Source organism: Paralichthys olivaceus, chromosome 5, assembly GCF_024713975.1.
Source record: "Paralichthys olivaceus isolate ysfri-2021 chromosome 5, ASM2471397v2, whole genome shotgun sequence".
Taxonomy (NCBI): domain Eukaryota; kingdom Metazoa; phylum Chordata; class Actinopteri; order Pleuronectiformes; family Paralichthyidae; genus Paralichthys; species Paralichthys olivaceus.
Genome location: NC_091097.1, coordinates 4,699,788 through 4,723,695, shown reverse-complemented (window position 1 = coordinate 4,723,695; position 23,908 = coordinate 4,699,788). Strand labels below are relative to the sequence as shown.

The 23,908-nt window shown below is 40.2% G+C and overlaps 1 long non-coding RNA gene across 1 annotated transcript; it reads left to right on the top strand.

Annotated features, from left to right (window-relative positions):
- Positions 1-1,025: 1,025 nt before the first annotated feature.
- On the top strand, positions 1,026-23,251 carry LOC109634222 (uncharacterized). The gene is made up of 3 exons (XR_002203043.2): positions 1,026-1,186; positions 2,382-2,522; positions 22,913-23,251. It is a non-coding gene; the product is annotated as an uncharacterized lncRNA (long non-coding RNA).
- The last annotated feature ends 657 nt before the right edge of the window (positions 23,252-23,908 follow it).

The following is a 23,908-nucleotide window of genomic DNA, read 5'->3' as shown; positions in this document are numbered from 1 at the left end:
TCATGCAAAGGAAATGGAAGTAACTATGATTTAAACTCAGTGCTCTGACTTCCCAGTAATCCCCTTAAATTCTGCACTAAATGTCACTCACTCATAGATATAGCTTCCCTGTGCACCAACAATTTACACTAATGGTAATATACTCCTGCAATATAATGGTTACAGGCCAAAGGTAATTATATGAAAATAAAAAAACATTCTCCTTCCATGCCAGACTGTAACAGTGAAGACAACTTCAGGTAGTGTCAGGCTGGGGTTGTTTAATCCTGGGCTACTTTTGCATACTGTTGGGTCAGTTTCCAAGAAGGGATGTTCCACCCCTCTGTGCCAAACGTTCATCTATTCTCAGTGTCCTCGGCTACAAACGTTTTGGGATCATTTATTAGATTTTTTGTGTTGGCAAGGCTTTTAGCTCGGAGTGTCCCCCAGCTCCTTAATCTGCGCTCTTTGGGGTGGTCAAGTCAGGAAGAGAGCTCAGGTCATACGCTCTCTATCCACACTGCTAGCCAAATGTTTGAGATGTGGTTGAACAAATTTCGTAATGTTTCACATCTGGAGAAAATTTGATTTTCAATATTAAACAGAGAGACTCTGGCATCATATCCTTGGCCTAAGTGAAAAATTAAAGTGAATACTGATGGTCTGACTGCTTTACTCTGTCTTTGTTCATCAGTACTTTGTAAGTGATAAATTATGTGCAACATTTCCTTCTTGTGATACCACCAATGTCTTTTCTTTCTTTCTTTCTTTTCCTTGCTTCCCATTAAAGCTTTAATTTCTTTCTCTCTTTCTTTGCTTTTGTTTACTCTCTATTTGTTTGTTGTGTGTGCATTCAATTTGTGGTTTAAAAATATGTTGTAAAAATAAATTCACACAAAAAAAGATGCTGCAGAATTCCCCTGAGAATCATCAGGTTTTTGACTTTCCCTCAGAATAAAAGTAACTCACTGACATTTGTTTGGTAAAATCGATGGAGCATGGCAAACAGGAACTACCGGTGGTGAATTCGGCGCATGTGGTGCTGGGTATTGGGCGGGTTCTGGCCTCTGATTGGTCCACCAGTCTGAACCGGTGACACCTGACAGGTGCTACAGCTGCTGCCGTGCAGAGGGGCCTGGGGTCGGCCTCTGTTTGCTGCGTGTGTCCTGAATCTGCAGGAGGAACCAGGAGGAACCAAGAACCCAGTGTATGTAGAAAACTTTGTGCTTGTGTCACTCTTGTGAGTGTGTTAGTGATGGTAAACGTTTTTATCAAGCTGCATCCTTCCAAAATCTGTAGGTGTTTAGCATGTTAGCTCCCTGACTGCAACATGTGATGCTTGACTCATGTTTTAACAAGATTTCAAGTTACTAAACACAAAGTTTGTCAAAGCTAACAAACCAAACGATCCAAACAGAATCAGCCACTGCTTTAGCTTCAGTTTATGATTGACCTACCACATCTTGCTGCTCCATCATCTTTTCTGAGCTGGCAGCTGAGCCCCAGTTAGTGCCACTTGTGTAATAATTATCATAATATTTGATTCTTTGGAGCTCTTTTACAAATCCAGTTTACAAAGTGCTTGATGAGGCAGCAGTTAAAACAAACAAGTCACAAAACGTGACAAAATTATCAGACCTAAAAGACAATAAGATCTGATACACAGGTACAAAAAGATCTTAAGATAAGACACTTAAAATCCAAACAAAGGTTGGACATGGATTATTTCCTATTTTATCTTTACAATAAAAAAACTAAATGTCAGGATACATTATTTTACATTTATGTCGACAAGAATGCATTTAAATTGTATTTGTATAATATATTATATTATTTTATTTCTTATGATATTGGTATGGAGAGCTGAGCGGACATTTTGAAATGACAGATCTTTTTTTGTCCTTGCTGCTTGTTTTCAACCCGCAACCCTAACTTTATTTACAAATGTGTATTTTTTTACAAAGATTGCAGAAGTTGGTCAACACAGAAAATACCTGGTTAAAGTGTCAGTACATTTAAATAGACAGCCATGTAGACAAATAAATATTAATCAGAAAAAGTAAAGTACATGCATACGCTATGTAAAAAAAACAAACAATAAAAGATATTTAACATAAAAATAAAGAACAATCAAAAAGTGTTTGTTGCTAATTGAAAAGTTGATTCTACATGTGGTCAGTTTTGGATGTCTGATGTTTATTTCTGTGCCTGTGACGGACTTTTCCTCTAATGTCTGTTTATATAAAACATTTTTACAAGAGGTTTTGGGCAACTACAACTTTACTATATGAAAGTGGGACTCTTAAGCCAGATGTTGCCGAACCAATTGTAAAGAATTTTACTCCATTCATTCCTTAAGAGACGCAGCTCAGTCTTCTCCCTTGTGTTTCATTCTCACGCAGACATCGTCCTGCGACGTTTCAATGAAATGGGAAAAGTCAGCAAAGATGTGACGCCTCTCCTCGTCCAAAGGGTCACGCCGCGATGTCCTGTTCCTGTCCGCGTGAGCAGAGTATTGGAGCAGACAGCCGCATGTTGAGAAGGTTGGTGTGTTCAGTTTGAAACATTCAGGGTTTGAACAGACAGAAATCTATTCGGGGTTTGGTACTTCTTAAGTCACTTCATTTTGGCTCTGGTGCCGACTGTGTTTATGTTGCTGCTCCTACACGTTGGCACTCAAGCTGTCTGATCACATTAACATAACAGCCACACACTTGATAGTTGAAGGCCTCCTCCCAGATCTAAAGGCATTCATTTGCTGCATATAGTGCAATGATTGATCAATACTCAAATTTGTGTAGATGATTACCTCTTTCAAGGAGGGTGTTTTCGTATTTAGTTTGCAGGACAACACAATAACTACTGGACACATTACATGAAACTTAGTGGAAAGATGTGTTACAGGTCAGAGAAGAACTTAATGAACTTAAACGCAGGTCTGGATCAGGGGGCGGATCCAGGATTTTATTTTTTTCACTCTATAACATAGAAACTTTCATTGATTTCTCAGAGAATAATTCAAAGATCTTGATTGAAAACATCTGGCACGTTGAGGGGACCAATATCTATGATAATAAAAATCTGGATCTAGTAAATTAAAATGTGGGTCCGCTGTGGCGGAGGAATACACCGTTATTCTGGTATTTAATGTTTTTAATTTTCGGATGATATCTATTACACACGTTGAATCAAAGACCTGGTATACATCATAATTCTACTTGTTGCTGAGGAGGAGTTCTAAGTGGAAACAATGAATTAAGAGGTCATTTCCTTGTCGCTCCTATAATCCTCCTGATTACTGGGCTACTGCAGACGTAATAGTGAAACCAGGCCAGGGACCTTCCCCCCACACACACACACACACACACACACACACACACACACACACACACACACACACACACACACACACACACACACACACACACACACACACACACTCTCTCTCTCTGTGCTTTGACACCATCCCGCCCTGCCTTGCTTCTTTTTTTTTTTTTCCTGTGCTCTGATGAGTCGAAAGACTGAAGTGCAGGCCCAGATGTTTCCTGGCGGAACAAGATGGTTGTGGTTTCCTATGAGGTCACCTTACTGGTGGCATAGTAGTGATGGTTGCAGTGGTCTGCACTGACCCGCTCCCCCCCTCGCTGTCCGTCAACCATGATCACATGACTGTATCTTTGCACCAACTCTGTTCCCACTGCCTCAGTCACATTCAGTTATGGTGTTTCAAGCAAGACTAAGCTCTAAAGAAACTTTTATTTAAGATTTACAGACGGAGACGTAGAATCGTCTAAGAGCGCTCATTAATAGCTTAAACAAAACAGGGCCTTTCCAGATTCAAATCATTTAACAGTAACTTCCACAAACAGATAAATACAGTACACAAAGGGAACTGTGGCTTTTTAAAGTGCAGTCTTCATCAGGTTCTGCGTTACTCAGTATTTTCTGCTCAGTGATGAAGACTTTGGTATATTTTTGGTTTTGTATAATAATGACGGTGAAGTCTGTTGTTGATGGTCACTACCTGATGGCTCAGTGATCTTTGATGTTTTTACTCCCTCTGGTGGTGAAATGCATACATTGACTGAGGTCCTTCCCATGTGCATTAATGAGAGCGTGCATTTTTTTCTGTCATTAACTCTGTGTTTAATGCAGGGCTGAAATATTGGATGGATAATGTGATAATCATTATAAAAAATCGGAGACCCGTCGATCCAAACAATGGCAATGACATTTCTGTGTTCTAGTTCAGTGAATATTTTAAATTTTTTAGCCCAAAAAGAATCATCTAGAGAAAAGTTAAATTGGAGAAACCCAGAGGCTGTGTCCGAAATCACCCATTAATCAGCTTACAGTCCAGTATGATGTGAATTTGACGTTTTGTAGTGCTGTCCGAATATTAAATGACATTTTTATACCCTATAGTGGACTCATTGTATCCCACAGTGCAAAATGAAAATTGAAGTGCAACCGATTTTCACTAACTGAGAAATATATTCCATCATGCATTGCGCTTGTGGCACTGACAGGAAGAAAAATGGTGGAGAGACGAGGGGAGAGAGAGCAGCCTTCTTTCTCTGCTGATTCTGCTCCCTATTCATTTTCAGACTGATTTTAAAACGGTCTGTTCAAGTGGACGTCCCTATATTGCCAATATTTCTGGTGTTTTTTTTATGACCCGAATGAGACGAATCTGAGTTGTGTTGTTAAAATGAATAATCAGAGCAGCTCTTTACACCACAAACAGAGGCAAAAAGGTTTATTTCTATATTTATAGATGGCCAATTAACATGCTTTTACTGAAGAGTGTTATAAGTGTAAAATAAACATTTCAAATTAATTATGGGATTTTTGGCCAATAAGCTCACAATAGACCTCTAGAAGTCCCAAGATGGTGGGTAGGGGTCAGTAAACCATTTTGGAAAGTTTTGCTGCCATAAAATAAAAAAAGAAAAGAACCAACAAAACAAATTGTTGATTTCAGATAAACATTTCAGACTAAACATTTGTAAACAGGCCTGATCTCGGTGTCCAGGTGCACAACAATGAGTTGGTTATTAACCTGACACCAGTTTCCAAAACTTGCACTGGAACTGTGAGTTTTATTTGAATGTTAACTGTCTGACTGATTGGATGTGAAAGGGCGAGGAGATCCAGTTTCCACAGAGGTCGTCCATCCGTTTGTTTGGGAATAACATTGGTAGGAGTGACAAAAATCAGGGACGCTGAGATCCCACTTTAATTCAACATTTTATCCCCTGGAATGTCTCGGGTGAATAATATTCGCTCGTGGACTCTTTCCACTGCCAGTCTTTCACAAATGGAAGACAAATATATTTCTTGGCCGGCCATTGTGTTTCAGAGCGAGGTTCTTTTGATTGGTAATGTACAGGGCTAATTAGCTTAAGAAAGTGATATAGTTTTTCTGCTGGACTGCTGCTCCCCCTTAACGTCAGCTCAGATTTCCCAGGTGCCTCTCTGTCTGCCAGAGGTAACAAAATAATGGCTCCACTTGGAAGCCTATTTTTCAAAGTCGTTTTTTTTGTGTGTGTGTGATTTTTAATAGATTACTATTAGAGATATTAGTGCACTCAAGGGAATCCTTTACCCTGAATAGGCTTTTATGTGTTTTCTTCCTTTTTCTACTTACCGCTGTGCAAAGCAGCAATATTTCGTTGGAAGGCCTCCTGCTCTTTTATGCACGCAGATAAACATGGAAGCTCAACGTGAGCTCATTTATAGGAGAAAAACTAAAAAACTAATTTCAATGCATCAATTTTTTTATTATTTTTTTCTCTGCCACAGAATTAAATAAAATGTTCTTATGGAAACTTCAATGCTGAAATTCTTGCATCTTATCCAGAAGTAAATGGTAAATGTATCTGTATTTTTATAGAGCTTTTCTAACCCTAACCCCACTCAAAGTACTCAACAGTACAGTTTTGCCATTTACACACACACACACACACACACACACACACACACACACACACACACACACACACACACACACACACACTCACATTCATACTGTGCAGCACTTTCTCTGCCACACATCACTCACACACTGTCGGCACTGCTATCAGGGTTCGGGGTACAGTAACTTGTCCAAGGACACTTTGGCCCTGTCAGACTTTCTGGTTAGTGGATGACCTGCTCTACCTCCTGAGCCACAGCTGCCCTGAAGTGTCATAAGCTGCTTTTAGACCTGTACTGAAGTCCTTATATGAGAAGGCAAATGCCTGAATCAGTTGCTTCGGACATTTTCCAAAAAATGTTTCCTGCCAGCACACTTGGAAAATGTGCGAAAAGTGACCGCGTGAGGCCACGTGACAGCAGGAAAATTTCACAACGAGCAAGTGCGTGTTGATGACGTTTCAAACATGTGACAGACACGTAACTGAAACAATTTTTGTTGTCAATACTAAAATAAATATTACGGCTGAGTCAGTAGCTTCTCCTCCCACCATCGTCGGTTTGCTGTTATTTAAAAAATGTGTCCTGTCTCCTGTATGCTCTACCCAGTCTGCACCTGGACATTTTCCTGTTGTTGTGAATGCGTCTGACCTGGACAATCTCCTGCTGCGTTCCTCATATGTGAAAGATGAACTCCAGAAAATATCCGAACCCACTTTTGCGTACGTCACCGGTGTTCATGTCTGAAAACAGTCATGGTGTGAATACATCCAAGTCTACATACATTTTGAATTTATAATACAGAATGAATAACCTTTCATCATAGTGTTACACTTACGTAAAGTGAGTGTTGTTGTTGGACTGTGGGTTTTGGAAGAGCTGCAAGGTTTGTTGAACACAGAATCTGAAATTCTGACAATGGGGAAATATCCACTCTCGCATCAACATGCAACATACAAACCCTGACAGCAGCCATGCTATTGAAAACGGCCACATGTGTGTTTTTCAATATTCTGATTTAGCTGCGTAGTCGCTGGAGGGATCAGCAAAAGAAGCCAGTGCAGCATCTGACAGCACTTTTCCATAATTCACCAGAAACTCATCCGAGCGAAAAATCTTCTGGCTCTTTGTCCAAAAGAAAATCGGTCATCAGCAGTAGCTGAGTATTGAATTCAGAATTTTAGTAATTCATGTGAAGATCATTGCCAGTACAGTTTGAGCTTCTGCACTGATACAAACACCTGTTGACAAACAGGAGCTCTGTCTGAAATGAAGAAGTCTCCTGAACTTTGATACCTTCATCTGTAGTTATGGATTAATTTGAATAAAAAACATCTTACAGTAGTTTTGCTCTCTCACTGAAGCTCCTGACAGCTCATCAGTAATCTGGACCACACGTCTGTATCATTGTGATGTCACGTCACATCGATGCCCAGCATTTGCATAATACGCCTTGTTTCCGGGTTGAACGCCATGTTTCCTTGTGACGTTGTGTGTCAGGCTTCGAGGTCTGTTTTCTCTCGTGTGGTGGGTGTGTCAGAGTTGTATATAAATCCTGCCATAGTAAAAAGGCAGTGACACAATTGATTCTGAAGCTCTTTACTAATTGTGGCAGCTGCTGCTTGGCGTTCACATCGGTTGAGGATGTTGGAAGCTGCTTTTCCAGATGGAAAAAGCAGAAATTGTGACATCAAGTGTGTTTAAAGTATTAAACATGTATTTAAACCCATCTTATCTACATCTGAGATTTCTTCTACAAACATAGTTGAAACAGTGCTATAAAACAGTTTGATCACTTTTGTGTATGTTTCACCTGGGCTGAGTGTAACGCAGGTAAAGCGAGAGCAGAGGCCGACATTTCCTACACTTTGCTGGAAGTGGTTGACCAATCACTACCGAGTGGTCCAGCCTGCAGCAATGGACTATGGACGTCATAGTTGCAAAGAATAGGGAGTGGCTGGGGCTGCATTTGTTTGTCTCAACCTGACCTGAACTGGAGAGAAAATTGACTGAGCCCAACCAGAACCTGACAGGCATTCTGTTTTCTCTGTCTGAACTCGACTCCAGCCCAGGGAGGCACCTCTCCACATCACGCACCTTCAGCGCGTCTTGCTCGTTGATGAGTTCACACAAAGCGATTAACAGCGGCTTTTGTCGGCAACTGGCATATCTGTATCATGGAGTGTGAACTAGGCTTAAAGGTCAAGTGTGTCTAGTTCGTTTCATCTAAATTGTATGAATTGTAGTTTTCTTTACCCCAGAAAAGACCCTTTATATTCAAACACTTTATATTTACATCTCTACAGAGTTCCGCCATGTTTTTTACATTAGTCCGGACAGGACCATCTAAACACCTTTTGAGTTTTTATGACAATTAAAGGCTACCACGGGTTCTTTTTCATGTTTGGAAGGAGAGGGTGAGCTGAGGGGTGTTCAGCTGCAACATGCAACTTCAACACCAGATATCACAAAATTCTACACACTAAACCTTTAAACCTTTTCAAGTAATAACACAAATTAAAATGATCATAACCTTTAACATTATCAACCGTCTTTGAATATCAGTGTCTTCATTTGTGCCACAGAACCTCTCCAGCACCACTGCTGTCTCTAAAAAACTAAGTATATAAGTATTTATATATGCATTAAATACACATTTTGTAAGTCATTTTAGAGAAACTTGGATAGATACCAGCTGATAATGTTCTGCTATCTGTTACATAATACAGATTTCTCTGCAGTCAGCCTCAGTGACGGGGGAACCGCTGTATTTCTCCTGCCAGTCTTCAGTGGAGTAAATCAGAGAGCGGATGTTTAAAGGTAATTCAACCTCAGTAAATGATAATTCATCAAACTGCACAAAGCCTAAATGCTTATTCAGATGACTGGTTTCCTATAAAAGATGGAGTTGTCTTCAGACTGTGCAGTTTAGTTATGATCTATGTCTGCATTTAAGTAAAGCCTTTACTTGCACTAAAATACAACTACACATGGCCGCCTGCAGGTTTTTAACATCTTAATAAAGGTTTTAGGCGATACAAAAAACTTGAACCCCCTCAGATTTGATATTTGAGTTTGTCTATTTTTCCGTCCTCATTCACAGCAAAACATACTTTATGAATGAAGGACCTCTTCATGAACACACTGTCATCTCCATCACTCATACAGACATTAGCCTAATGCTAATTGTAGACTATCCACCCATTGGCCAGTACTAGCTATGACTGTATTCTCACCTCAATGCATACGGTGCTTTATCAACACTAAACAGAACCATAATGAACAAAATGAACACCCTGTTATACTGAGGAAGACTTGAAACTAGAGATTGAGACCATAAACTTCTTAGGAAAATGTCTACTGACGTTATAATTCAAGTAAGTCATAGACTTCTGTCTTAACTGTCTTCTTTTAAGACACCCTCTGCTGGTCATTCTATAGAATACAGGTTTCAGGCACTTCCACTTTGGCTTTACTTTACAGACCTGGAGTCGATATCTATATTTTCTACGGGGATAAGATTGATTGCGGTTTTCTTTGTCTTTACAGTGTGGCCCTCAAGCAAGATTTTATTGTTGTTTTCCATATGCTAGAAATCAGAAGTTTCAGATTTTTTAACTCTAGAGATAATTCATAAATATGTGTGAAATACGTTAGAAAGCCTGTCAGTGTGTTGTAGTGTGGACGTTCTATCCTGTGAGGCTGGTTCCTCACAGTACTTAGTTTCCATCAGAGGCTTTTAAACTATAAATCATGAGTGAAGCAAGCAGTGCAACCGTTTTTCTATACGCTGCAATCAAGCAGCCTCCTTCTCTTTATAGTAGATTTACAGTGAACGCACGTCTACATTTAAAATGCTAAACTGCTGCTTGTCTGTGCGAGTATGGATTTGATTGCATAACAGTAATGCTGTTATGCTGCAGACTGCACGGGTAATGCCAGCTATTTGTTTTCCTCGTTTTTTTTTGTATTCATTAAAAATAATTGTGTTTTCTGCCGAGCAGACAACAGACTGGCACCTCCTCTGAGTCGCAGCTCCTCTCTAGGCCAACATAAGCCGCGCATACCAGGGAGGGACGACTTGTGTTTACCTCACCCTACCGGCGCAGGCAGACGGCAGACTTACTTGAGGGTCCTCTCCTTTCTCTTCTGTGGTTTCTGGCAGACAGCGCCAGATTCCTCCATGTCTATCACTGCAATCAGCAGGCCAGACCCGCAGTCAGCCAAGCAGCTTGAAACAAAGCAGCATGAGCGACTGAACATAAAGTAGGTGAAGCGTTTCTTTCTGGATACGGAGGAGAAGAATCTGTTTTCTCTCTCAACTTTGTCAGTTTTCCGCTCTTTGTCCTCGGAGGACAGTTTTGCGATGAAGCCAAAACGCGGCACGCTCACTTTCCTCCTCAGAAGCAGAACTTTGAGCAGCGCATCATGTCCCACCATGTCTTTTAACACCTCACACTCATCTTGAAAATATCCCAGTATTTTCCCCATCCTCCGTCTCTACTCTGAGTGTCTAATGAAGCGGGATTGCTAATTGGCTACTTTGCAGATTTATCACCCTGACTTTACCGAAACTTTCAGGATCCCACACTTCAAATTATATCATTACCCTGCACCATAAAACTCAAGTATGTGCTGATGTGCCAAAAATCCTATTAAAATGGAAGGAGGTGTAAAGCATCTAGAAAATCAGGGTGTTGGTTAAAAATGCTTGTAATGCAGAGACATGTTTACCGAGGAATGATAAATGGCATGATTTGCGCTGGCACCATCGGAGTGCTTTTCTTGGAGCGGTGCTTTCACCTTCACTGATTATTTGGATTAGAGTAAATCATATTAATACCAGTCAAGAAACAGCAGGGAAACACTAGACCTGCAGAAAAAGAAAAAGAAGGTGAACGTTCTGTGTTTGAAAAATGAAACAAGCCTTTTGACCTCTGCTGGTGCAGAATTAGATCTGTTTTGTATTTTATTCAGGGATTCTGTTGGCAGGTTTAAGTGTTTGATACAGTTCCAGTTTCATTTACATAAAATGATGCATTTAATGCCCCGACATACAGAACATTTAAAGTGATTTATGGCATCTTTCAAAATATTCAGATAAATGTATGTTATTGTTCGAGGACAAATGAGATAATCACATGGTGCAATCAGCTCTTTACTCTGCCTGGCACTCTGCCATAGTAACTGTTTTTAACCCCTCGGCACTTCACGCAGGGGGATGAAGTGATCAGCTAGTCTGTCTAATTATTTTCTGCAGCACAACATGAAAACCGCTTGGATTTTTTTCCTTCACAATTATGTTAATCAGGTTGTAAATTGGAGCCTTTTTGATGTTTTGGGTTTCATGGAAGAATGATCAGGGATCCAGGTAACTGTGACGGCACCAAATGATTCCAGATTTGTAGGTGCCAGAGGGATATGTCCTCTTCTGATGACTTTTGTTTTTCTTTGTCTTGTTTAAACACAACTACTCAAGCCAGAGTTAAAAATAGCTTTATAATCACAGTAAATTTGTTTTCACTTCATTAATCACTATTAGTTTTATCAGTTTTCTGTGTAGTGATGTATCTGTGCCATCTGGTGATGCCTTCAAATGGAGCACATATGGCTTGGTACTCATCTGATGAAGACGTGAGCACACTGCCGCTAAACCACGACAAGATGTGGTAGCCTGAGTTTAAAAAAAAAAAAGAAATTTCAAATGCAAATGCTTCAGATTGTACATACAGATGGACAAAAGTGAAGCGAAAACAACTTGATGGCTGGCTGCAGTTTAGGGCAAAAACCTGCCTCCTCCATGTAAGCAGATGGGACGTGGACCAGACTAATAAGAAACAGTTCACATTAAAATTTGAAATTTTTCTCAAAGATGGTTTATTTTAGGTAGTTCTTCTGTGAGGTGTACATTCAAGTGTGTCTGATCTTTTGGTTTTAATTAGTTATTTTATTTATAATTTATTAATTATATAAAAAGTGCATGACAAATCTTGATTGACAGCTAATTTGGCATGAACTAAAACCAGAACAGGACCTTTCCAAATGGTGGAAGTGACATCTTTTGAGTTCTCTTTATATTTATGTGCTCTTATCGCTTTGCATATAATCCTACAACAATTTTTGGTCGCGGATTTTCTCTAAATGCCTACTTCAGCCTCAGGTTGCACTTATGTGAGTGTCACATGCTGCGTTTTACACCATAATTAGCAAATTAACCGAGAATAAAACCTAGAAAGAAAGTCTGTGTGCTAAATAACCTTCCCCTGAAATTTCTGTAGATGTGACTGAATCTCTGCGTCTCTGCTGTTATTTGGTTTTCAGCAGCCGTGCACTTTCTGTGAGCAGTGAAACTGTTTTTCTAGGAGAAATGTTTGTTGTTTCACACCATGAGCACAGAGCCAGAGGTAAACCGTCTGTGAAGTGCTCTTCTATAACTTCCTATCAGTGAGATGGATAAGGAGGCATTCAGGGACCAATAAACCCCAAAGTACACAAACACCTCAAATGAGATGTCTCATTGTAGCCTGCAGACTGATTTAGTGATTCAAATGCCAGTCACCCTCATACCGTCGTGTTTCACAAACAAAGTGGGAGTTGGGGGAGGACACACAGTGGCTGTGACAATATTACTGTTATTATCATTCGGCTGCTGCTATCAAATCACCAGTAATAGATATAATTCATGTGCTGCTGCGGGGATGTTGTTGAAATATCTGTGTAATTACTCTGGATGTAAAACGATCATTTATATATCAAATTCTAAGGCTTCACATTTGTGTTTAAAAACCCGTTGGAAAAAGAAACATCCAAAAAAAATGGAAGATGACACCCCCTTCCACCTCGCCTGACCCAATCTCTCCGTACGACGGCAGTAATGAGCGCAGATCATGGCTGCGCTTCCTCTCGCTGCTTTCCAGTAATGCACTTAGATATGATTGAGTCCTGCTCGTTGTCGGCGCTTTTCAAAAACGTGCCTCCATTACGGAGCCAGTTCACTGCAGTAACGCTCGCTGCGGCGGGACCACATCTTGCAGTATCATTAATGCCACTGCTCATTACGGCTTTGCTCTTGGATCCACACATACCGGGAGGAATCGAAAGTGTTTAATGGCTGCAGCCATGGCAACAGAAATTCTGCCTCTGTCTCTTTTTCCTGGGGAAAGGAAGAAAAAAAAAAAGGGTCTTAATCAGCTGCACTCACACACTTGTGTTTGGATTTAACAGTCACTTACAGAGCTGAACCACATCTGCACATTTTGTTTTCGATTTCACGTCCGCTCTGCAATTTGCTGTTACCTGCTGCATCCGCAAACACAATGGAGTTAACAGAATGAGACGTGTGTGTGTGCATGAATAATTCAATCGGCTTCAATTTAATCCAGTTATTTTTTATTTTTTCAAGCGTGTTTTTGGAATCAGGAGATAGGCGGACATCCAGACTCTCAGGGTTCCCTGAGCTTGGCACGTATCAGGTCTGCCGCTGCTAACTTTGTGTTTGTAATTAGTTTAATTCCACAGTTATTAAGCCGTCTCACAAATACTGGAAGGAATTCAAACGGCAGACTGGATTCTCACAGAGCTCGCCATTCAGGCTTGTCTGGATGAGTCTGGTGCCACAGTTCTTACGTCGGCTGATTCCACATGTTGTAGTTTGTTTTAGCTCTGCACTGTTACTGGCACACACACACACATACACACACACACTGCTCAAAACAAGGATGTATATACAATCACTCGCAGGCTGAACTGTACAAACATTGCGGGAGGAAAATGCTTGACCCTGGAATACCAGCCTTCACGAGCAGTACTGGATGAGTTGATCTAAAATCTGAGCTTGTTTAAAGAAAATTTATATCGACTTTAGATGGAGACTTTGGTTGAGGCCCCTTTTTTCTGATGTGCAATAACATCAGCCCCCTCCATGTTCACTGTTGCATGCTGTATCATACAACAAAACCAGTCCCCTTATCTCCACATCCATATTTCTTTCTCTCTATTCATTCTTGATTTACTGTCTGCTTCTCTTTCTACACAATAATTATGATATTAATTGTCTTGAAATACGAGCAAGAAATGGCTTCTTGTATATGATAGCTTTACCTGAGGCTGAGTATCATGTGACCTTTTTTTCAATGCTAGTACCAACAAGATACCTGAGATTGGTACTGATAAAATGTTTGAAGTCAAGGTCTACAAAGAGCCCTTTTCATTTAACAAAAAAAATATCTCAAACAAGTAAAAACATAAAGACGAGTGTTAAATTCGAAGAACATTTTCTTAACAATTGAATAAATAATGAAACAATGATCAAAATTTCCGTTGATGATCTTTGTTTCTGACATCTCTCAAAACATAAATGAGACCACAAGTCAGGAAGTAAGGCAGGACTGTGGATGTCCAAGACTCATAAAGATCATTGGGCTGACAAAAATTAAAACATGTTTATCTTTAATTCCTTTTCTTATTCTACTTCTATTTTCTGTCTCATAGCGATACTGACCTGTTGTACTATATTGTAATCTAACATAGACCAGATTATTATGTATCAAGTGAGGTCTTTCAGTGGTTTACCTGAGAGTTGGTGTGGATTCAGAGTGGATTGAGACGGAGTAGCTTTGGTCTTTGTAGTCTGCAGTGAGGCCCGGGCGGACAGGGGCTTTGTATAGTCTGACCCCGGTGTGTCTCTTCTGCTCCTAAAGCCTCTAGATATGCAGATCTCAAGAGGCAGCACATCATTCTCTTATCAGCTGTGCAGGGCTTCATCTGCTCCCATAACTCAGCCTCTCCACTACAGTGACACCATTGCAGAGAAATGATCACTTTTCAATATGTCTTCGAGCTCGATTAAATTACCGTCAAAAATCAGCCAAAGGAATTCTGTCATTTCTTTGTGTCTCAACCGTCAGATGAGAGAATGAAGTTACGTTTGAGTTCAGCATTTTCTTTGTCCTTATTATTGCCAGGAAGTCATCGCTGTCTGTCTGTCTGTAGAAGGGCGCAAAACGAGGACTAAACCATTTTCTTGAAAGCCAAAAGAAACACTATTTTGGCACAGATCCGACCAGGATCTTTTTTTATCCCAGCAAATAATCAATGGATATTGATGAAAAAACTGCCTTATAAAAACTGCCTCAAACAAAGTCAGGCAAAGTGAGAAGGGAGGACATCAACATTTCCTACACACCGGGCCAGCTGGCCAATCAGAGGAGACAGGGCTCAGGAGGAGGGCCTTAAAGAGACAGGAGCTAAAACCAAGTGTTTCAGACAGAGGCTGGAGAGAGGAGCTGCAGCAATGGACAGTATATGATGAGTTTTTTAAAAATTTGAGCATTATTACTTTTCCAGTAATAGCAAAAATGTAATTGATCAACCTGAATATGAGAAGAATATGTCTCCTTGAAGTAATAGTACATAAGCACTGACTTACTATTAAGCTAATCATCTTTAATGCAATAATGTGCAAGGAGCCTATAAACATGTTAACGTGTCCATAAAAAGTTACTAGCATCACGTTCAATTATATTGAGTGAAACAAAGAAATAACTCAACCAACGAGTAAAAACAACTAAACTAAGTCTGATAAAATGGACATATTCAATCGTTTTTCTATCAGTTTCTAATTCCACCTCTGATTCTGATCTAGTTTAAGAGGCTGAGGTGATTTTCTTCTTATCTGAGCAGAAGGCAGTAGACCAACAGTTTGTATTTCTCCATGTGATTTTACCTCAGTAAGCTAGAACTTTTCTTTGTGTCCCTATTCTCTCTGGGAAATGTAGGAAATGTAAAGTGCTGAGCATGTTTAAGGCCTGACCCACACAGACTGACATTCAAAAGACTGAAACGTATTCTCTTATCACAAATCCAGTAGATGTTATTCTGTTAAGCTCTGTGACAACCAGATACTTGTGTAAATGATACCAAACCCCAAAAGCCACAATGGTTAAGTGTAAACCTTGCTGGATGAAGAAAAGCACAGTAGGCTAGAAGGTACAGATGCAGGCTCCCTGCCAAGCAGAATCAGAAAGACGATAAAAACAACGTGACCACAGACTCCTCAGCTTTCACTGTCAACATTTTCTCGTCTGTCCTCACCAGCTCAGGCTGTTTGTTGCTGCAGAGATTTCTGTGAAATGGGTTACAATATTAAATAAATCGGACCACGTCGTAGGGGCACGGGATGTTGAGCCGCTGCTTGTCAAGTTGTGATTCTCCTGCAAACTCTATAAACGCCAGAGCTTTGAGTGCCGCTGTTATTTTTGAAAACTCAGCATGGAAAATAATATCTTAGAGGTAACCCTTTTTATCCCATCAGGCCGTTGTGAGCCCATGACAAGGAGATGATCCGAAAGCTTTTTGTTCTTTTAGCTGCCATGTTGACACCATATTTGCTATTATTCTACAAGTCTTTTGCAGTGGGTGCTCTCTAAGGGATCTGGGTGGTCTGAGTTGGTCTTTCTTCATGGGAGCGTCTCAGTTGACTGTCTCCGAACCGCTCAGGTAATTTGAGTGACTCCTAATTAATTGTTACAGCATGGCAAATCACCGTCCCCGTCTTTGCTCGTAGACCCCAGTTGGCGTCGGACTGACATTTTGAAGAAGAGGAAGAAGGAAAAAAAGAAGATTTTAACAGTCAGTCAGTTTCAGGGTCAGGTACCAGGCCTCTGTCTTTAATCTACTATTTTCATACTTCAGTGTCTGGGAAGCTGAATTGGAGCAATAAATCTTCGTAGACGATTTGATGGATTTTCACGATGCTGCGAAGAATCGGTTAGAGCTTGGACGGAGCAGAGCAGAAGTCGTGTCAGGCTAAACTTGAAATGAAACTTGTCTATTTATAATCTCCGGTTTCTGCATCAATTTACGCTGATTGAAGAGAACTTTTAAAATTCCATCAACCTATTTGTGGAGTAAATTTGTTGAGGAATAGTCCACAATTTAGATAAATGCACTCATCACAGCTCTTAACCATAAACCATAAACATCTCACTACGGTTGCACAATATCCTAAATGATTTGTCATACCAGCCCATAAATTATACATTTAATTTAATGTATTGACTTTACTAAGCCTCTTTTTTGTCACAAAATGTTTTTTTTCAATTTAGCATTTTTTGGATTAAAAATACTTCCAATCATTGACAGCAATATTGTAGAATATAAAATTTACCTGGGGATTAATAAAGTATCAATCCCTCTGTCTTATATTGTATTTTCTGGGATTTTGGCATCAATGTGATGACATTGGATGTGGATTAGACAAAAAAGACATTTCCAGTTGTTATATCCATAATATTCCAGAACGTATGCTGTGTTATGTCATTTACTGATATCGCGATATAAACGTGTAAAACGGTCGAGGATTTTATTGTCAGTACATCATCCAGATTGGACGTTTATAAAAACCTCACTCTTTGTGTCTACATTTCTCAAAAGATGTATAAAGTGGATTTGTGAAAGCCTGCAGCGGAAGTGACGCAATTTAACCCTTTCAAAGACGCTGAGGAATGTTCTGGAATACTGATTCAGAGTCTCACGATGAGTCTAAAAAGATGCAATCGCAGTTCACATGTAACTTATGTAATTATTTGACTAACAGATTTCTCATCTGAGGCTGTGCTCTCGTCTTTGCCTTCATATGGAAATTTATCCTCTGTTTTTCTTTAATAAAGCACCAGCTAGGGTCACAGAGTCGACAGGGATCGACCATCCCGGTTGCTGAGACGAGTTAAAGATCTTAAGCTGGGTGTCTCTGCTCTGCACCCAGTGGGCTTAGACATATATCACACTGGCAGTAGGCTGTTTGCTTTCAACCCCTCCCTCGCTCCCTGCCCTCAGCCGGGCTGACCACTGATCCCCCTCTGTGTCTCTATCTCACAGTGAATCCCTTCTAGTCTGGGGCACGACGTTGAGTTTTCACAGTCAAACAGCGCCCATGCTGGCAGAGAATTTCTTTGATCCCCCCAAAGAGGGCTCGTATCTGTCAGAGCAGACAGATCTAACAACATGGACTCTGCTTCTAACTAACGGACTCAAGCAAATAATCAATGGTTTCAAATACAGATACATCTGTTTGCCACTACAATAACACACAACAGCAATATGATGAGGAACCAGTTCATTAAAGTTTTTATTGTAGTTGTAAATACCAGGCGTCCTGTGGAGAAATACTGAGCGGTGATATTTGCCAAGAAAAGACGCTGAAACACACAAACTCCAAAGGTGGAGACGTTGATGAGCAAGTGATCTCAATGAAGTCCTGTGCAAAAAAACCCCATCACAAACAAAAAAGCAGCTTGTAAATGCAGAAGTAGTTTGTCTGCATCCGAACGTCAGGCCTCCTGAGTTCACACGGCAGGGGATGGAGGAACATGCCGTGATTGTGAAGGAGGGCTGGTTTGGGTGTGAAGGCTGTGAACTGTCCTGCTGACCCCTGTGACTGCTTTGATCACTGGAGCCTGGTGACAGTGCACCATTCCACACCAAATTGCCATGTCACAACCCAGCAGACCATCTATCACTCTCGATTCCCCCCAAAGAAACAACATTTATCTGCAGAAGATTTGCAACTAGACAAGGAGGCGGTGGCCACGCGGGGCGACTCTTGGGAGCATGTGTGCATTTGTGACTCACTGAGCTGAAGCGAATATTAATAGAATAATAGAATCCTTATCTGTAGTTATATTGATAACAGATTAATGGTTTAAATACAAGATTGTGATATCTAGTGTTGAAATTGCATGTTGCAGCTGAACACCCTTCACCTCACCATAAAAATGAAACTGCAGTAGCCTTTAATTGTCATAAAAGGTGTTTAGTTTGTCCAGTCTGGACTAATGTTAAAAACATGGCGGCCTCCGTAGAGAGGGTCCCCTTGATGTAAATATAAAGTATTTAAATATAAATGGTCTTTTCTGAGGGTAAAGAAAACTACAATTCATACAATTTAGATGAAATGAACTAGTGAAAACATCATGAGGATTATTCTACATTGTTCCCTTTCACCTAAATCTTACACACAGGACCTTAGAGTTATCAACACAATCTTCAGATCCAGCTTCCCAAATTTTCAAAATAAAAGTTCAGTATAAAGCTTTGCATCACCTACTGATATACATTTGTGGTTTTAATTGCACACATTCATATTTTTATGTCATTCATTCTGATTAACATTAAAGGACAGATTCACTGTTTTCATCTTTTTCAAAACAATATTTAAATGAGTTGTTGATCACTGTAACCACTGCTTCAAAGCAAACCCTCTCCATGTAAGTGATGGGGACTAATTCCACTGATAGATGAGTCACATGGTATTGTCTAAGTTTGAACCCGACTAAAAAATGTTGTCAGCTGAATTCGATTTTTCTGGGGTGGAGCCTGACTGAGAGCTTGAGGATGCTGCACACCCACCTCCACCCATTGGATGGTAGTAGATGTCAATCATATGGTATCCACTCCCTAATGCAGACAGTGCTTTGTCGTCCATTTGATTCTAAATTGGACTGTAGTTTACAAAATGAACATCATGCTCTATTGGAGAAGCCATGAAACTAGAGATTGACCATAAACTTCTTTGGAAAATATTTTCTGATGTTCTACATGTAGAGAGAAGCAGAGTCATTTTCTCAAAGACTTCTATAGTAACTGACTTCTTTTGAAAGTGTTGTAGTCGCCCTCTGCTGGTCATTCAAGAGAATACAGATTTCAGGCACTTCTGCATTGGCTTCACTTTCCGGACCCGGAGTCTCCATCCATATTTATGTATAGTCTATGGTTTAGGTGGTCTTGTGTTGATCCCTGGTCTTTCTTAGAGCACATACATAATAACCAAAGTAGCATAAAGTACAAGTCAACGGTCAATAAATGAACATCAGACAACAACAAACAGGACAGACTAGCTGTTATCAAATGTTTCTCTGTTTGAGGTCCATGAAATTCAAACTCTGCCTGTTATGTGTCCTTTTACTTTTGTCAAGAGTTTTACACGTCAGCTTCTTGGAAACCATATGAGCAAAGAGTCAGTTTCACTCCAGCATCAGGGGCCAAAACTTAGCATGGCTGTCATCTAAATATTAGAACTTATCAAACTTGCACATGCAGCTTGTGTCTGCAGTGAAGCTCTGTGGACGTCTTTATGTTTCGTGCTGCGTGAGAAAAATGCTTCAGAAAACAAACGTCTCGCAGCCCGGAGCAGTGGAAAATGTTTTTATTTCTGTGTTTATGTGACGGCCTAATTTAAACCAACACAGATCTCGTTGGTACAAATTGCCTGTTAATTTGCTTGTGTGCAACACAGATGTGTGATTTCATTGTCCAGTAAATTTGCCCTCAAGAATCCCTCTTAAATTAAAAAAATATATATAAAAAAGTTTAATTCCACTTGGAATATAGTGAATTTGTTTTCTTCAGCGTGTGTGAATAAATCTATAATTTAGAGAGTTCTCTTGCAGGAGTTTAGTGAATTAGCAGGGCGAATAAATCAAAGTTAATCAGGCACCTGAGCAGGTATGATCTCTCACTAGTATTTAATGCTCGACAAGAGAAAGATGGAGGAGAGCAAGCCACACATTTTCAGTGTTTGACTGCAGGGCCCTGGGGAAGAATGTGTCTCGCACCAAAGCGTCACCTCTTAAAGAAAGCATATTACGTTACATACAAACATGTCATTTGTGGGACACTTGGGTGGAAATGTCTCCCTGGGGAGCAATCAGACTGACTCCAGCTTTTTAAAAAGTCTCCTCTCTCTGCCACTCCTCATTTTTCAGACTTGTGGAATTAGTCGAAACCTAAGCTCGCTGTGTTTGCCGTACCCACACAGCTCAGTTACATTGATTAGAAATCAATTAACATTTTCCTGTTGTGAAAGTTTCTCTGTAATTCAACTCCAGTGGAGATAAATCAGAGCTCGGAGCAGAGTAAAGTCTGCGCAGTATTTTTTATTTTTATTTTTTGCTTGCTCTGAAGTACTAAGACAATCTAGAATAAAAACTATAGTGATGAATTATAGTTTAGTCCTGTCAGCAGTTCAGATAACACACAATAAACAAAAAAGTAAAACTCAATATATACAATGCAAAAAAACAGGAAGGAGTCAATGTGTTTAAAAAAAATGCACATTACAATTTTAACATAAAGTCAAAATGATATATATATAGTTTTGTTTTTCGTTTTTTGCAATTTTCTTATCAGCTGTAAGTTCAATGTAATATGTTTGGGACTATTTTCAGTGGTGGATTAACACACAATCCTTGTGTTAAGGAAACCTTTATCGTTAAGGTGTTTTTCACATGATTAGTTGGTTTAACTGAGATTGATTTTACTTTCTATTTTCTTTTGCTTAGAAATTAGAACGATGTGGATATTTTGTGGCAGGGGCTTGATATTTCATTATAAGTAATGACTAAAACTAATAACTGAGGAACAATACAAATACAACCAAATGTATAGAACATAGATAGATAGAGTACTTTATTCATCCCCGGAGGGAAATTAAGGTGTCATAGCAGCTTGTGTATTGGAACACAACAAAACACAATGCAATAGAACAAAACAAAACAAAACATTTAGGTAAAAAGAACAAAAACAGAAACACAAGATGAATAGGCAGATGCCTGAAGAAAATATATTTTGGCAATACGATATTAGCCAACAAATAAATTGGTTGGGCTCTTCTAGAAATTTCCCATGGGTGAAGATGGTGACCACAAGGAACAATTAAAAACAATAACGGGTGTAAAATTTAAATTTAAGACTAGCTTTAACTGATCTCACTCTATTTGCAGGCAAAGTAAACTCAATGTGCAACCTCTGTATTTTTTAGACTTTTGGATTTCTGTTTTCAAACCTACAAACCTGACTCCTCCCTCCAAAGTCCAGTGGAATACATTTATAGCATGCAGCACTTTTGAAAATAAAAGTTGAATTGCATCATAACACAAATTTGAGCTCAGTAACATGAAACAGGCATGAGATGTACTTAGTAAAGTAGAGAAAGGCATAAAACATCTAATATACCATCATTTGGGTGCAAAGTCAGACTGTGGGAACATCTAGCCGCCACTGATTAGCTGCACTCAGGAGCTTCATGTTGCCCAAAGACCCGAACCTGGCGCAGGCTGTTTGTTCCAGCTACAGAAAGAGCATCTGCTCAGTGGGGCTGAGGGCGAGTGGATAAGGTTGCAACCTAACATTTACACACTTGGCACTGGCAACAAAGCAGCCATTCCTCTGGCAACCACCGCCGGTCATTAAGCATAATTTGTCTGGTATCCCTGTGTTGAAAACGCACAAAGGAGGGTGAGTAAAGCCAGCGTGAGGTTGTCTTCTGAGCTGTCATGTGGAGGGATGGTGGGGGCCCCATGCCGGGCAGCAGTTGTGGTGGAGGGGGGCAGCCAGCGACAGAGAGGCTGGCTGGGGCAGCTCCCACAGGACTGCTTGGGGACAGCAGCAACCCGAGAGGGACACCACCCACCACACTTCCCCTCCAAATCCTACCTACAGCCACCGCCGCACCCCCCTCCCTCTCTGCTGCCATGCGTCTGACGGTTAAAACAACAGCCCCTGTGGCCAGCCAGGCTCCAGCTACCCTACTGGATTTACGCTTGTTTCTCAGTTCCCACCAGCCTATGCTGCACCCTCCCCTCTGTCTCCTCCTCCACCAGCCAGGAACCTTCTCCTCTGCTCTTGTAAACAGCTTCTTCAACAACATGATGTACAAACCTAATACACACAGCCATCACAGAACGGTTGCCTGAAGGGGTGAAGTTGCTTTCAGACCTGAAATTTGGGGCCGTATGTGAGAACACAAATTTGTGAGTGAGTTGTTCCGTACATTTTCTGGAAGTTTTCCTGCCAAACCCATATAAATTCACAGGAAGTGAGTGGGCGTGTTGATGATGTCTGTAACGTGACAAAAAGTGAAATAAAACAAAAATAATATAGATATTTTAAGATGTTAAAGAGGAGCCATTCAAGTCAAAGAGGCTAACGAAAGTGTCAACTCCAAAATTACATTTTCCAGACTTTGCCTTGAAGAATGCAGCAGGACAACATTTGGGTCGGACGCGTTGACAACAACCGAAGAATTGAAGCATGCAGGAGGGAGGACTTGACGTAAAAATTGTGCTGTGGACGTCACATGATTGGGGAAGAAGAAGCTACTGACTCAGCTGTAATGTTTGTTTTGGCATTGACATCAGTGCCATATGAATTTAGCTGGACAAAAATCAACTAAAGAGTCAAAAGCCTGGGATTTTTGTATTAATCTAGTTTTGTGTCTGTTGCATGTTCAACTTCGTCAACATGCCCTCTCGCTCGCTGGGAATTTTCAGTCATTGTTTTGCTGTATTTTCACCCACTCTGATATGTTTTTCACCTACTCTGATATTTCCCATTTTAGTAGAAGGCGGGAACGTGTGTTGAGCAACTGACACCTAAAAAAGGGAAGCTGTGAAAATGAAATAAAAATGGATTAACAATATGATTGTGGTGCAAACATCATATCACAGCTGTGTTCTGAAGCATTTTTTTTTTTTTTTTTTAAAAAGGAAACTTTAAACCAGCAGGGTTTCTGCTCAATAACTGGACATAGAAAGAAAAAAAAAAAAAAGAGGGAAAAGAGATAAAAAAAACCAACTATTCTGCCTCCCAGAATCGGTGTGAAATCCTGTCTGTCTCCACGTCTGTTTGAGTTCACAGCAACAACACAGTCGCATGTTGAACCAACACGAGAGGCTGACTGAGGTGTGAATTGAAGGAGGTGTGAGCAGCTTATAGAGCCAATAAAGTGATTATGGTTGCTTCCTATCAAGTCCACAGAGCTGCATGACGCTTCAGTCAAGTAAACAAACTGAAATTCTCCTCACAAACATTCTAATTCTCTGATTTATTCGCTGAGTTTCAATCTGCTCTGTGTCGGGCTGCACATAATAATGATTTATTTTGATGTTATAACTCCTGACACCAAATCAACTAAGGTGATGTCTTCAAATCCCTTATTTGGTCTCTTTTACCGAGC